The following is a 16242-nucleotide window of genomic DNA, read 5'->3' on the forward strand; positions in this document are numbered from 1 at the left end:
GCCACTGTCATTCTGTTAACTGTACACATACAGCCGAGAAATTTCGTTCTCAGTGTAGCATTTGGGACCTACGCCAGCTAGTGGCAACCAGAAGAGTTACTCGGCTAGTTCGTGAAAACATACGCAGAAACAAAGTAATAACTCGCTGCCTTGCCTCCATCCCCAAATTTTGTTTGTACAGCATTTCATACTTTTAAAGATATTGGAACTGGTTTTCCATGAAGTCATCGGTAGAACCGATAATTTGCTTGTCAAAGAATACCCCATATCAACTTTTTAATCGTTTTGCGGACCCAAATTTCTCTAGTGAAGCAGTAACAAAATGAAAGAAATTTGCTTTGGCTTAAAAGTGAAGAACTGATGACGAAAAAATGCAAGTTTTCTAATTTATTGCTTTGTTTTCGTTATTATTTTAATTTCTCGTTTCTTGAAGTAAAGAAAGAGATAAGGAGTTAGCACGGCATTATAAATGAGCTGTTTTCCGAAGTCAGAACTAAAACAGAAAACACTAAAAGATTTTAATGTTTCTCTTTAGATGATGTTAATATTATTAATAGTAATTTTGTGTCGTTGACTTCAAATATTATACAACGGAACTGATAACTCAGTTAAATTCCACAAAATGAATTTATTTGAACGAATAAACACAGTACCAATGATAAGAATCGTATACGAGCGACCATGTTTCCCTTTTTCTCTCATTTGAGTAATTTTAAGGTCGTTCGGAATTTATAATACGTTTCTGTGTACGTTTTTCAGAGTTTTACAAGTTACGTGATTAACTGCTGTGAAATAAAATTCATTCGCTTCGCAACATGACGACTGCTAACACCCTGCCCGCTTGTTATTGGAACTGTGCTGGCTGATGTGTACTTTGCGGACTGTGGGTTTTTATTCGTTCATTTTGGATTTATTGTGGTACATGTTATTGGTTACATCATTTCACTCGCATTGTTTATTAGTTTTTCTGCTTGTTACTTGCTACAGCGAATTGCCTTACCATGTTATTTTCTGTGCATTCCGTGTGCCTGTAATTCGTTGTCCCGTTCCGTTCCTAGCTATACTATCAATCCAGCACTGCAAATACGTCTCCCGGCAACTGCAAAAAAATCCACCTCCCAATCTGTAACCTGCATCTACATCTACATACGTACTTTGGAAGCCACCACAGGGTGCGTAGTGAAGGATACCTTGTTCTGCTACTAGCCACTTCCTTTCCTGTTCCACTCTGGAATCTGTTTTGCAGGACACAGCGAATCAGGTTGTGGAAAGGGGCGAAGACCAGTTACTGTTACTTACCCAAGATCACACAACTTTATTCCTCGAAAACACAATGCACAGTTTTCTCTTTAAAACAACAAGGATCAATTCACGGCTGAGGGCCCAAGTCGGCTGAAGGCCTTACTTAAGTAAAATTAAAATATCCTTAAATAATTCCTTTTAAGGCACAAGAATTTAGGCAAACGGCTTAAGGCCTTACTTAAATAAAATTAAAATATCTTCTCGGCTAAAGGCCCAAATAATATTTCAGATCAGTAAAGAAAATTCTTAAAAGGCAAGTATTTACAAATTTCGGCTAAAAGCCATATTTAGGAAAATTTAAATTAATTCCTCGGCTGAAAGCCCAATAAAAGGGAACCTTTCAAGACAAGCATTTACACAGTACAACAGAAAAACATCTTAAGAAAACCTGAAATATCTTGGCGGCTGAAGGCCCAAACAATTATTCAAAATAATTAAAGACAAACCTTAAGATAAACATTAACACAGTACTGTTGAAGGCCATTTTAAGATTTCAAGATAATTAAAGAGAAACCTTACAGACGAGAATTTACACATTACGAGCTGAAAGACACAGATTTTAAATAAACGCGGCTGAAGGCCTAAATATAAAGTAAACAAGAATTTTAAATAAAACACGGCTGAAGGCCTAATCTTGAAATACTTCACATAAGGTTCGGCTGAAGACCATACACTGAACATAGAACAGACTAAATTAATACACGGCACAGTACTTGCGACAGAAGAAAATCTCAATCACAAACAGCAAAACAGTGGTGCTCAGAAGTGTTTCAAGGGTCGGCCTGTGGAGGGAACTCCAACAATAGTTTGGGTGAGACAGACAGCCAAGCGTAACACTAAAGAATCGGGTGACAACACGACCTAGGGACGGCGGAAGAACCAACCAACAACCTAATCAATTCCCTCTGTCGCAACTGACCAACTGCCTACTCCAGTACGCAGACAGCATTTATCTGCTCATTGGAAATCACAGCAGCTACACACAGTTCCACGTAAACACATTTGCACAAGAACTCGAACAATTTTAAAAGCAATCACTATGGAACAACAAGGACGATTCAATTCGACACACAAAGTTTCCACAAGCGGTCGGCGACCAGATACACGTCGTCCGATGAGACGACCGACCGAACGACCAACCCAGGTCGTTGCCACTCAAGTTACGTGTGTCGGCAACGGTCGGGCGAGTCTTGGCCGTCCGAAGCTGACTGCAGCTTCCACCCGACTCAACTCCATGTCCGTTCGGAATTTGGAGAGACGACGTCCCGGGCACACTGGCTCGGACCCAACCATGCAGAGGTAACCCTTGCCCATTGGCCACGATACCTCTGTACAAGGAAGGAACCGACCCACGTCCGGCAAGATGACCAACTGACGAGGCCAAGAAACGATCAAAAGACCAAAGACACGTCTCCCAATGAGACGACCAACCAAAGGTCGTCCCGCTCCAGCCTCCTTCCGTCGGACAGATCACGTGTGTCGCCAGCGGTCGGCGATCACTGGCTGTCCGCACCTCACTGGCGCTCCGCCCCGGACTCAACTCCAGACACACGACGACCCGGAAATACTAGCGGTTGCTCCAGAGATAGTGCGACAGTGCACTTACCGATAAGCTCTGCTGCTGCCACTCACGAGCAAGCAAACCAGCAACCTAGTGACGTCAGTAAATCGAATTAAAAGAAAACGAGGTGACAGAACCATAAAAACAAGATGACGAGCAATAAACGGCACGACCGCGAGCCGCGCACAGCTCACACTCGCAAATAAAACAACCGGAAAACGAATGCCTATACGCCTCTGTACGAGTCCTAATTATCTTATTTTCCTGGTCCTTATGCGAAATGTTCGTTGGCTGCAGTAGAATCGTTGTGCAGTCTGCTTCAGATACCCGTTCTCTAAATTTTGCCAATAGTGTTCCGCGAAAAGAATTTCGTATCCCTCCAGCGATTCCCACTTCAGTTCACCAAATATCTCTGTAATACTGCCGTGCTGAACGAATCTACCGGTAAAAAATCTAGCAGCTCGCCTCTGAACTGCTTCCATGCCTTCCTTTAATCCGATCTGGTGCGAACACCACCCCAGACACTCGAGCAGTACTCTTGAATGGGTGGCTCTAGTGTTCTATACACGGTCTCCTTCACAGATGAAGCACAGTTTCCTGAAATTCTCCCACCAAAACAAAATCGAACTTTCGCTTTCGCTGCTACACTCTTGCCTGTGCATTCCATTTAATATTACTTTACAACCTCACGCCCAGCTAATTAATCGATGTGACTTTGTCGAACAGTGCACTACTATGCGGTATTAGAACATGGCGGTATTGTTTTTGCTACTCATCTGCATTGTAAGTAGGCTGTTTAGGTTTTTATGTTGGTAACGCCACGAAGCGCTCTGTATGAAAATCACTGACTGTGCTGTGTTTGTCTCTGATTTTGTTTGATTTGTTGCATTAATTTCAATAATAATGTACGAGGGGCGTTCAGAAAGTAAGCTCCGATCGGTCGCGAAATGGAAACGACTGTGAAAATCCGATAAAGCTTTGCACAGATGTGTTGGGTAGTGTCTCTAGTATAACCCCAGTTAGCATCACGTCGCTCTTCTCATTTCTGAGCTCGCAGTGAGTGCGTAAAGATGTCTAGAAAATAGTGTCTGCCGCCAAGTACGAGGGCCTGGTGAGAAATTTCGCCTGAAGCTATGCAGCTAACATTACATAACTGTCGTGCTGTTTCTTCTTCAAGACAATTCTCAGCCGCATTCTGCAGGGGCAATGAAGATGCTCCTGCATCGTTTTCAAATGGAAATGTGAGATTACCCACAATACAGTCCGCAATTGTCTCCCCCTGAGTTTCATCTCTGGTCACATGAACCGCTGTCTTTGAAGACAACATTTTGACACAGACAACGAGGTGTAGGCCAGCGTGGAGAATTGGCGGAAGGCACTGGCGGCTGCCTTCTATGATGAGGCTATTGAAAAGTTGGTACAACGCTATGACAAAAGTCTAAGTCAGAACGGCGACTACGTAGAGAAGTAGCTGAAAGGTGTAGCTAATTGTTACAAGTAAAACATTTCTGATGTTCACTGTGGTTTCAATTTGGCAATCAATCGGAGCTTACTTTCTGAACAGGCCTCGTATTAGTGTCTGTAATCTGTTCCTCTACGCTTTTCGGCAGTGCATTTGCACTGTCAACATTCGCATTTTGAAAAGAAGAAGATGTGTCTTGACTTAATTGAGAAGAAGGTGAAGACGCAAAACATGAATCTACAGTATTTGCAAGATTGTGTCCTGTGATTTCGGAATCCTGAAGCGAGCTGTTGCCGACGGATCGATCGATAATGCTTCCCTGTTCACTAACTGTGTCACTGTCTGCACCATTATTTGCCGCCCGCTCCATTTCCCTACGCACAGTTACCAAATTATTACTTTGAATGTTTGTTAATTCATTACACTTGTGGTGCTGATAAGCTACAATCGTCGTCACTATCATTTCTTAATTTACTTTGGAGCCTGGTGTTACGTTTTTCACACGCCATAATTATCACGTATTTCACACAATAACAAGAAAAGCACAATTTGAAGAGCAAAAACAAGAAAACCCATTAACATGGCACTGAAAATCATATCTAGTTAATTGCAGGCGCATCTGCGAAATACTTGGTGCAAATTTACAAGCATGCCACAACTGTTTTACAGTACAACAATGAAAAACTACAACTACAAATGAAATTCTCTCTACAATTACGTGCTAGCAATAAACAATAGCTACACTAATTACACAAACTACAAGAAAAAATCAGAAGATTCCAGTGAGGTATCCGCGGCTAAGGGTCGACATATGAAACACCCCTTAGAAAAATTTATGAATTACTGTGCTGGTAAACCTATTACGTTATTTGATTTTCAAACAGCTGAGCAAAACTCAACGTACTCAGACACTTTCTCTTTACTTATTCTGATCATCACTAAACTGACACACAATATTTTTAGCGCAACGCAGTCTGACTTTCAATAATCCCTACAAAAGAATAGCCCTGACTGACAATAACCTATACTTTTCATGAATCACTCACCTCACAAAAATCTTCGTTACTCGAACTACTGCAATACAGCGAGCGCCAATACTACCAGCTAAATAAAAGATTCTAACTACTGAAGGCACTAACTACTGACAGGCATAGTTAGCAAATGAAAGATTTTGATAGATAACAAACAATGTATTTATAATAGTGTTGAAAAGTATATATATATATATATATATATATATATATATATATATATATATATATATATATATATATATATATATATATATATATCAGTTCATGACATCCAGTCTTACAAATTTCCTTTTTCTGACGGACACACGTCCAGATCGTCCGTTCTCAAAATTCTGCCATCTCTCTCCCCACATCCACCACTGCTGGCGGCTCACCTCCAACTGCGCAACGCTATGCGCTGTTCACATACAACTGCCCAACACTACAATACAGAATATGGCAACAACGCCAACCAGCCACAGACTGCACACAGCACAGTCAGTGATTTTCATACAGAGCGCTTCGTGGCGTTACCAACATAAAAACCTAAACAGCCTACTTACAGCATTAACTTACATTTTTGTAAATGTAGATCAACCTGCTATTCATCACACCAACTAGAAATTTTGTGCAATCATGTTGTATCCTCCTAGATCTCATCTTCCCGTATGCGACGGCATCATCAGCAAACAGATCATTTATGTATACAGAGAATAGGAGCGGCCCTGTCACAGTTCCCTGGACACTCGTGACGATACCGTTGTCTCTGATGAACACTCACCATCGTGGACAACGCACTGCGCCTTATTACGTAAGAAGTGTTCGAGCCACTCACATATGTGGAAACCTGTTCCATATGCTTGTAACTTTGTTAACAGTTTCAGGTCTGGCACCGTGTCAAATGTTGTCCCGCTTTCCAGAAACGTGGGAATATGGAATCTACCGGTGGCTCTTCATCCATGTTAGCAGAATATGATTTATCATCCATTTAAATTTTTGCCCACAATCTATCTACATCCATTATGCTGGTACTAAATTACGTCGATTCATTTTTTAAATGGGATGCTAACAACTGCTTATGTGCAAAAACACTGTCCTAGCCTTATTAAAGGATTTATTAACTTCAATAACGATCGTCTCTATGATGACGTGATAATCACAAGTCGCTATCTCTATATTAACGACATCTTCGATAATGTGAGGGCCGTTTGAAGCCACAAGGCCTAAAATATTTCGAACCAACTGCTCGAAGTGTCCAAAAGTACTTCACAAGACTGTCTGTTCGTACGACCTGCAATGAATCCATGGACATCCAGCCCGCAACCGACATGCATGACCGAAGTATTTCCGCGCTACTATGCATAGTTTTCTTTGAATGATTCTAGAACTGTCACGGCGCAATCGGGTCGCTTGTAAAAGCATCCGATAGTTAATTTGAATTCACTGAAACATGTTACACGTATCCAGATAACTTCGCAGCCAGACTCAATGTCAACCTCGATAGACACAATATTTTTGTCGACTGCAGCGAACACTCCCCCTCATATGAATTCTAATCTGTCCTTTTGATATATGCTCCATGCCTCCTTAAATATTTCAGAGCTCTCTACTTCCCGTTTCTGCTATCTCTCGGTTCCGAAACAAATGTGATGCCACGTCTTTCCTGCAGGTAGTAAATTCAGAAAATTTGTTATGAATACTTCGAGAACTGATTGTTAAAATTTTGACTGTCGAAGTGTCTTTACTTTGTACATGGTCTGATTTCGCCCTCTGCATATTAACTGGCGAGATTTTATCAGAGTACCCCAAACTACTGCCTAGCCTACAGAATCCCATGTGCACTCTACGAGTGCTCTGCTACCAAATTAGCTGTTCTCCTGACCTATCAAGGGGGTGTGGGGGGTACTAAAAGTCTCTACACCGTAATACAGGACCAGAAAACGGCAGCCAACAGCGTCACAGAATCAACGTAACCTTTGGTTGAGATCCTCCACTCAGCTCCAAACTAATGAAATCCTATCAATTCTCTCTCCTTGACTACACACACGATGCCAGCAGTAGTCTTCTCCAGTCCCACGAGCCACCTACATGAACTGAGCATGACCTCAGAATCCAAGCGACAGACGTCACTGGTGTCGATGAGAGACACGACTTGCAGACGACTGCACCCTACACGCTCGACAGTCGCAGGCAGGGCTGACTCCACATCTCTGATGAGTCCTCTGGCACACGTACCGAGTGTTTATTGGATTTCTTTGCTACCCCGGACGTTATTTCCCTAGGGGCCTCCGTAATGCGCCTAACACAGGAGCTCCCACCTCACCCCGTGTGCCTGCTTGGACCGTGCTGAAGGAGCGACCACCTGTCCACACACAGGGGGAATGGGTAGACAACATAGACAGCCTCCACTTTGACTCTCAGCCACAAGGACTGGGCGAATCTACTCTTTACAGTTAATAAAACACAAGCTTGCACTCATTGAATACAAAAATACACATGGAGTTGAAGGGCTTGGGAAAATATAATGGCAAGCCACATTAGCTGTGAATAGAGATATTCCGTTACAAAAGTTTTAAAAATGTTTCAAATAAAAGTTACTGACATTTTATTATTAATGCAGCTGGTATTCTTTGTTCAAAGACTAAAGCATAAAAATCAATAGAAAAAAATACCAACTTTGTGTCAATAAAGTACAAATTTTTCCATTTTATTAGTAGTGACGAATACATTTTCTGGTTCTCACATCTCGTCTGCAGTTGTAGCTATCCTCTTAGTTTTTATGGTTCTGTAGAAGTTGTGATAAAAAGGTAGTATTCAATTTAGTGCAGATAAAGAGGTCGTGTTTCTTCTTGGGATCAGCTGGAAGTGGCCAGAATATTTCTTTCGAAGACTGGTACCTTCTAATGTCGGAGAACCGCCTCGTTTGCTTAACATGACTGTCTACCAATCTTCCCCGCGAAAGGTATTTTGTACTAATAAGATCGCTGGCTCTTGTGCAGTGAAGACGAGCCGTGGAGCAGCTGGCGGTAACAACTTGGGCCCTCCTTCTCGGATATTCTTCTGATTAAACATAAACCTTATGTCACCGGTGCATAAAAATTTTAAAAACGTCCTCGTAATCCAATAAAATGGGCACCTAATCGCTGACATGATGAAGAAAATGGTAACCCACAAATTCGAGTATCTCTCTTTTTGTAAACATCCCATGATTTACACTGCACAATGTAGTTCAATTAAAAAGTGCATTGATTGGATCTTAGTATAAAGATCTTGTATAACAGCTCAGCATAGAAAAAAAATCGTAGATTAGCTAGCCAGCACAAAGATGATAGATGACGGCAACCAGCAAATAACAACACGACATGGAAACCAAAACTTACCTGACTAGTACTAGAATTTATATAAATAGAATCTTCCATCTCCTTGTTTAAAAGGAAGTCTGGAACATTAATGTCATCATCGAAACAGTCAGAATCACTGGAATCGCCCCACAGTTGACTTAAAATGGCAGAAATATTACCATTTCCCTTACTGCAGCCTGCTGCTGCCTCCGTTTTTAATTTGCTGGCTGCCATTTTCTCCCACCAGAGAGTGTGAGTTCCCATAGAAACAAACCAACACTTTACTACTACCAGTCTGTAAAACGAACTCATTGCTCCTACTAGCGTAGATCAGGGTTACTATTGTATTACTGTATTTGCTTTGAAAAATTCAAATGGGTTTGCTATTGTCTTTCCCCGTGCAATTGAATTTAAGGATTAAACAGCGAAATAACACAGGAAAGCTAAATAAGTAACTCGCTGCATTACTGGGCTGTCAGAAGCGGCAGCTAGAAACTAACTAGTCCGTTGTTGCACCGAAAGTACTTGCCTTGATAACTTCTACAGCCCGAAATCGCCCTTAAAAGTATTAGTAACGAATACAATTCCGGTGTCTGAAGACATCATCGTAAATTGTAGAACATTCTTGAAGAGTATTGTTTAACGAAAATGCTTTATGGTCTAGCCCTGAGTATCAAAAGGTGTGTGCTGGATCTCAGGTATCTATCCAATGGATCTAAAAAAAACTGTATCCGTAAATTAAGCTCTGAGCACTATGGTACTTAACTTCTAAGGTCATCAGTCCCCTAGAACTTAGAACTACTTAATCCTAACTAACCGAAGGACATCACACACATCCATGCCCGAGGCAGGATTCGAACCTGCGACCGTAGCGGTCACGCGGTTCCAGACTGTAGCGCCTAGAACCGCTCGGCCACCTCGACCGGCGTAAATTAAGCATGGAAATCCTAGAAGAGATGTAGGGATGCAGAAAAAGAAACGAGAACCAAAGCCGGAAGAAGGAAAATGGTGGAAGAGTTCATCAGATGCTTTAAGATGCTGAGGAACAGAAGCGAACGAAGGAGAAGTTAATAAAACCACAGCAATTATGTTGTTGTGGTCTTCAGTCCTGAGAGTGGTTTGATGCAGCTCTCCATGCTACTCTATCCTGTGCAAGCTTCTTCATCTCCCAGTACTTACTGCAACCTACATCCTTCTGAATCTACTTGGTTTATTCATCTCTCGGTCTCCCTCTACGATTTTTACCCTCCACGCTGCCCTCCAATACTAAATTTGTGATCCCTTAATGCCTCAGAACATGTCCTACCAATCGATCCCTTCTTCTAGTCAAGTTGTGCCACAAACTTCTCATCTCCCCAATCCTATTCAGTACCTCCTCATTAGTTATGTGATCTACCCATCTAATCTTCAGCATTCTTCTGTAGCACCACATTTCGAAACTTCTATTCTCTTCTTGTCTAAACTTTTTATCGTCCATGTTTCACTTCCATACGTGGCTACACTCCATACAAATACTTTCAGAAATGACTTCCTGACACTTAAATCTATACTCGATGTTAACAAATTTCTCTTCTTCAGAAACGCTTTCCTTGCCATTTCCAGTCTACATTTTATATTCTCTCTACTTCGACCATCATCAGTTATTTTGCTCCCCAAATAGCAAAACTCCTTTACTACATTAAGTGTCTCATTTCCTAATCTAATACCCTCAGCATCACCCGATTTATTTCGACTACATTCCATTATCCTTGTTTTGCTTTTGTTGATTTTCATCTTATATCCTCCTTTCAAGACACTATCCATTCCGTTCAACTGCTCTACCAAGTCCTTTGTTGTCTCTGACAGAATTACAATGTCATCGGCGAACCTCAAAGTTTTTATTTCTTCTCCATGGATTTCAATACCTACTCCGAATTTTTCTTTTGTTTTCTTCACTGCTTTCTCAATATACAGATCGAATAACATCGGAGAGAGGCTACAACCCTGTCTCACTCCCTTCCCAACCACTGCTTCCCTTTCATGTCCCTCAACTCTTATAACTGCCATTTGGCTTCTATACAAATTGTAAATAGCCTTTCGCTCCCTGTATTTTACCCCTGCCACCTTCTGAATTTGAAAGAGAGTATTCCAATCAACATTGTCAAAAGCTTTCTCTAAGTCTACAAATGTTAGAAACGTAGGTTTACCTTTCCTAAATCTAGCTTCTAAGATAAGTCGTAAGGTCAGTATTGCCTCACGTGTTCCACTATTTCTACGGAATCCAAAATGATCTTCCCCTAGGTCGGTTTCTACTATTTTTTTCATTCGTCTGTAAAGAAATCGAGTTAGTATTTTGCAGCCGTCGCTTATGAAACTGATAGTTCGGTAATTTTCACATCTGTCAACACCTGCTTTCTTTGGGATTGGAATTATTATATTCTTCTTGAAGTCAGAGGGTATTTCGCCTGTCTCATACATCTTTCTCACCAGATGGTAGAGTTTTGTCAAGACTGTCTCTCCCAAGGCTGTCAAAAGTTCTAATGGAATGTTATCTACTCACGGGGCCTTGTTTCGACTCAGGTCTTCAGTGCTCTGTCAAACTCTTCACGCAGTATCATATCTCCTATTTCATCTTCATCTACAGCCTCTTCCATTTCCATAATATTGTCCTCAAGTACATCGCCCTTGTATAGACCCTCTATATACTCCTTCCACCTTTCTGCTTTCCCTTATTTGCTTAGAACTGGGTTTCCATCTGAGCTCTTGATATTCATACAAGTGGTTCTGTTCTCTCCAAAGGTCTCTTTAATTTTCCTGTAGTCAGTATCTATCTTACCCCTAGTGAGATAAGCTTCTACATCCTTACATTTGTCCTCTAGCCATCCCTGCTTAGCCGTTTTGCACTTCCTGTCGATCTCATTTTTGAGACGTTTGTATTCCTTTTTGCCTGCTTCCTTTACTGCATTTTTATATTTTCTCCTTTCATCAATTCAATATTTCTTCTGTAATCCAAAGAGTTCTACTAGCCCTCGTCTTTTTACCCACTTGATCCTCTGCTGCCTTCACTACTTCATCCCTCAAAGCTACCCATTCCTCTTCTACTGTATTTCTTTCCCCCATTCCTGTCAATTTTTCCCTTATGCTCTCCCTGAAACTCTGTACAACCTCTGGTTCTTTCAGTTTATCCAGGTCCCATCTCCTTAAATTCCCACCTTTTTGCAATTTCTTCAGTTTTAATCTACAGTTCATAACCAATAGATTGTGGTCAGAGACCACATCTGCCCCTGGAAATGTCTTACAATTTAAAACCTGGTTCCTATATCTCTGTCTTACCATTACATAATGTATCTGAAACCTGTCAGTATCTCCAGGCTTCTTCCATGTATACAACACAGCAGTTATAAGGAATATAATGTACGAGGGCTATTTTTTTTTGCAACCTCCGATCGGTCGCGAGATGGAAACCACAGTGAAAATCAAAAACGTTTTATTTGCAACATTTAGCTACACCTAACAGCTACTTAGTCGCCACTCCGATTTAGCATTTGTCGTAGCGTCCCTCGTTATAGAACGCAGCCGACTGTGATTCCCGCCAATCCCTTACACTGGTCTGCAGCGATTCGTGTGAGCGAAGAGATGAAACGCAGAGGGAGCGACGTTCCCCCTGTGTGGTCGATTATTAAACGCTTTCTGTCGGGGAACCTGCAGGAGCGTCTACCTTGCACCTGCAGTATGCGGCCTAGAATTGAAATTGACATTATGTGGGTTGCTGAAATCAGACGAAAACCTCTCAGCAGGACTTCACACTTGGTGGGAGACACTATTTTCTAGGCATCCTTACGTACTCAATGAGTGCTCAGAACTGACAAGCGGCATCTTTCGACTCCAACTGGAATTTCTATTTAAACATTTGCACACAGACCCATCTCACATTTCTAACCACGCCTGAGACGGCGCGTGATTGTGTTGCTCTTGTTTTGTGCACAACAGCTCTGGCAGTCTTGGATAAGTGGCGTTTAACACACCAGATAGTCAATTAACTCAGCAGGTAGTTGACGTATTTAGTATACATGTGTCACTAGTACCATACAGATGTAGCAGAAATGAAAGAAACCATTAATGTTTGGAATGTTTTAAATATCGTGTCATTCAAGCTAAGAAGGCGTTAGGCAGCGGAAAACGGTGTTGGAGAGGATGATGATACATTCGCAAAGATTTTTGTGGCTCTGGAGGGTATGTGGAACTCGATTTCGGGATCCAAACCCTGTGGAAAGAGAGCGATATCGAGGAGGATCCCTAATGGTGTGGCGAGGGGTTATGTTAATGTCCGCACGAAATTGTATGGGTGAATCGGCAAGGTTTATATGCTGTCACGTACCGTGAGGAGATCTTGGAACGTCATATGTGGTTGTTGCTATTGCTGTGGGGCCGAGACTTCGTACCGATGGACGATAATGCTCGACTTCTTAGAGCAGGGCTTCACAACATACGTGCTCGCGGAGCAAGCTGTGAGCAGCAAGGCGCGAGCATGGAGCAGCGCGAGCACGCTACCCCCACTACGGGACCAGAGCGGAGAGTGGGGAAAGTCACGTGGGGCACACAACAGCTGCCGCCAGTCAATGTAAATCCGCGGCCACCTGCAGGGATATCACTCACGAATTATTACTGCGACAAATGAAACAAATAAAGGAGAATGTACACATGCCACATAATTTTATTATCTTAGTGTATGCCTCTACATTCACATTAATTTGTGAACTGTTACACAATAAATGTTGTCACTGAAGTGTGGGATTCTCGGTTATCTTGTACTTTTTGCTCTTTACAATTGCGTCTATGTTCGGAGTAATTGTTCTTGTGCATTTTAGGTGCAGTGTGCAGTTTAAATTTCGATCAGACAATGCGTTTCTCAGGCGCGTCTTGTTATATTTCATTGCAGAGAACAGTTGTTCACAAACATACGTGGAACCGAACATTGATATTATTGTAGCCGCCAGTTTGTGCAAACGAGGAAATCTACTGTGAGGGAAGTGTCTGTAGAATTCCAAAATGTTTCTCTTGTTCTGAAATTTGTCTCTGTATTCTCTGTCACACTGCAGGTCAATAATTTCTTGCTGCAGCTCAGGACGAATCTCTTAAATGTTCGCTGAATATGGAGACAACAGATTAAAATCACTGTCTAGTGCTGTCAGAACTTGAAAGAGCTGATGAACTAAACTATGTGAATAACGTTCACAGTATTTGTGAACATCTTGCATGGATGATAATTTAGGAAAATGAGCTAGGTTTCCTGTTTCCAGCTGACTCACCCAAAGTGTCAATTTCATTTTAAAAGCTCGCATTCGATCTATGAAATGAGTAATTAGCAGATCTTTACCTTGTAGTAAAATGTTCAAAGCATTCGGATGGCTAGTTAAATCTGCTAAGAACGCGAGATCACATTCAAACGTGCGTGCGTAATTCCCCTCCCTCCCCACCCTCCCTACTCCGCGACCTTGCACCTGCTCGCGAGCACGTGCCTGAGCAGGCGCGAGTACTCGCGCTGAAAACCGGCCACTTGTTAAGCCCTGTCTTAGAGCACAGGTGGTTGATGTTCACTTGGAAACGGAGGATATTGCACCTATGGCGCGGTCTGCTCGTTCTCCCTCTACGAATTCCATAGAGCATGTCTGGGATGCTCGGGGAGACGGATTGCATCACGTCAGCTTCCACCAACCACTCTGCAAGAATTGCGAGCAGATTTGCAGGAGGAACGGGCGTTATTGCTTACTTGAGATGGATGACATCATTCACAGCAATTCCCCGCCGTTTGTCAGGCACGTATTGCTGCCGGAGGTGCTCACACCATTAAACTGCACATTAAACAATTGTCGGAATGTGTGTGCAAATCCAGTGAGTCGGAAAAAAAATGACGAATATTTTTGTCTACCGTTATGCATGTATTGTTTACATTGTTTCTACTTTACTAACACCTGTTTATACTGTTTTGTGGACAGACAAACGCAACCTTGCAAAATTTCCGTTTCTTACTTTAATTTTGGACAACACGCACACTACTGGCCATTAAAATTGCTACACCACGTAGATGTGCTACAGACGCGAAATTTAACCGACAGCAAGAAGATGCTGTGATACGCAAATGATTAGCTTTTCAGAGCATTCACACAAGGTTGGCGCCGGTGGCGACACTTACAACGTGCTGATATGAGCAAAGTTTTCCAACCGTTTTCCCATACACAAACAGCAGTTGACCGGCGTTGCCTGGTGAAACGTTGTTGTGATGCCTCGTGTAAGGAGGGGAAATGCGTACCATCCCGACTTTGATAAAGGTCGGATTGTAAACTATCGCGATTGCGGTTTATCGTATCGCGACATTCCTACTCGCGTTGGTCGAGATCCAATGATGTTAGCAGAAAATGGAATCGGTGGGTTCATGAGGGTAATACGGAACGGCATATTGGATCGCAACGGCCTCGTATCACTAGCAGTCGAGATGAATGGCATCTTATCCGCATTGCTGTAACGGATCGTGCAGCCACATCTCGATCCCTGAGTCAACAGATGGGGACGTTTGCGAGACAACAACCATATGCACGAACAGTTCGACGACGTTTGCAGCAGCATGGACTATCAGCTCGGAGACCATGGCTGCGGTTACCCTTGACGCTGCATCACAGACAGGAGCGCCTGCAATGGTGTACTCATCGACGAACCTGAGTACACGAATGGCAAAACGTCATTTTTTACGATGAATCAAGGTTCTGTTTACAGCATCATGATGGTCGCATCCGTGTTTGGCGACATCGCGGTGAACGCACATTGGAAGCGTGTATTCGTCATCGCCATACGGGCGTATCACCCGGCGTGATGGTATGGGGTGCCATTGGTTACACGTCTCGGTCACCTCTTGTTCGCACTGACGGCACTTTGAACAGTGGACATTTCAGATGTATTACGACCCGTGGCTCTACCCTTCATTCGATCCCTGCGAAACCCTACATTTCAGCAGGATAATGCACGACCGCATGTTGCAGGTCCTGTACGGGCCTTTCTGGATACAGAAAATGTTGGACTGCTGCCCTGGCCAGCACATTCTCCAGATTTCTCACCAACTGAAAACGTCTGGTCAATGGTGGCCGAGCAACTGGCTCGTCACAATACGCCAGTCACTAGTGTTGATGAACTGTGGTATCGTGTTGAAGCTGCATGGGCAGCTGTACCTGTACTCGCCATCCAAGCTCTGTTTGACTCAATGCCCAGGCGTATCAAGACCGTTATTACGGCCAGAGGTGGTTGTTCTGGGCACTGATTTCTCAGGATCTATGGACGCAAATTGCGTGAAAATGTAATCACATGTCAGTTCTAGTATAATATATTTGTCCAATGAAAACCCGTTTATCATCTGCATTTCTTCTTGGTGTAGCAATTTTAATGGCCAGTAGTGTATGTATATGAAGGTGTAGATCCATCGATCCTATCAGTTGTCAGTTGATTGCTGTCATGAACTTTGTGGCTGCTTTTCTCAAAAAGAGGGCGTTATCGGGCCGAAATATCTTACACTCTCATTTTACGTTGTACAGAAGC

Source organism: Schistocerca nitens, chromosome 5, assembly GCF_023898315.1.
Source record: "Schistocerca nitens isolate TAMUIC-IGC-003100 chromosome 5, iqSchNite1.1, whole genome shotgun sequence".
Lineage (NCBI taxonomy): Eukaryota > Metazoa > Arthropoda > Insecta > Orthoptera > Acrididae > Schistocerca > Schistocerca nitens.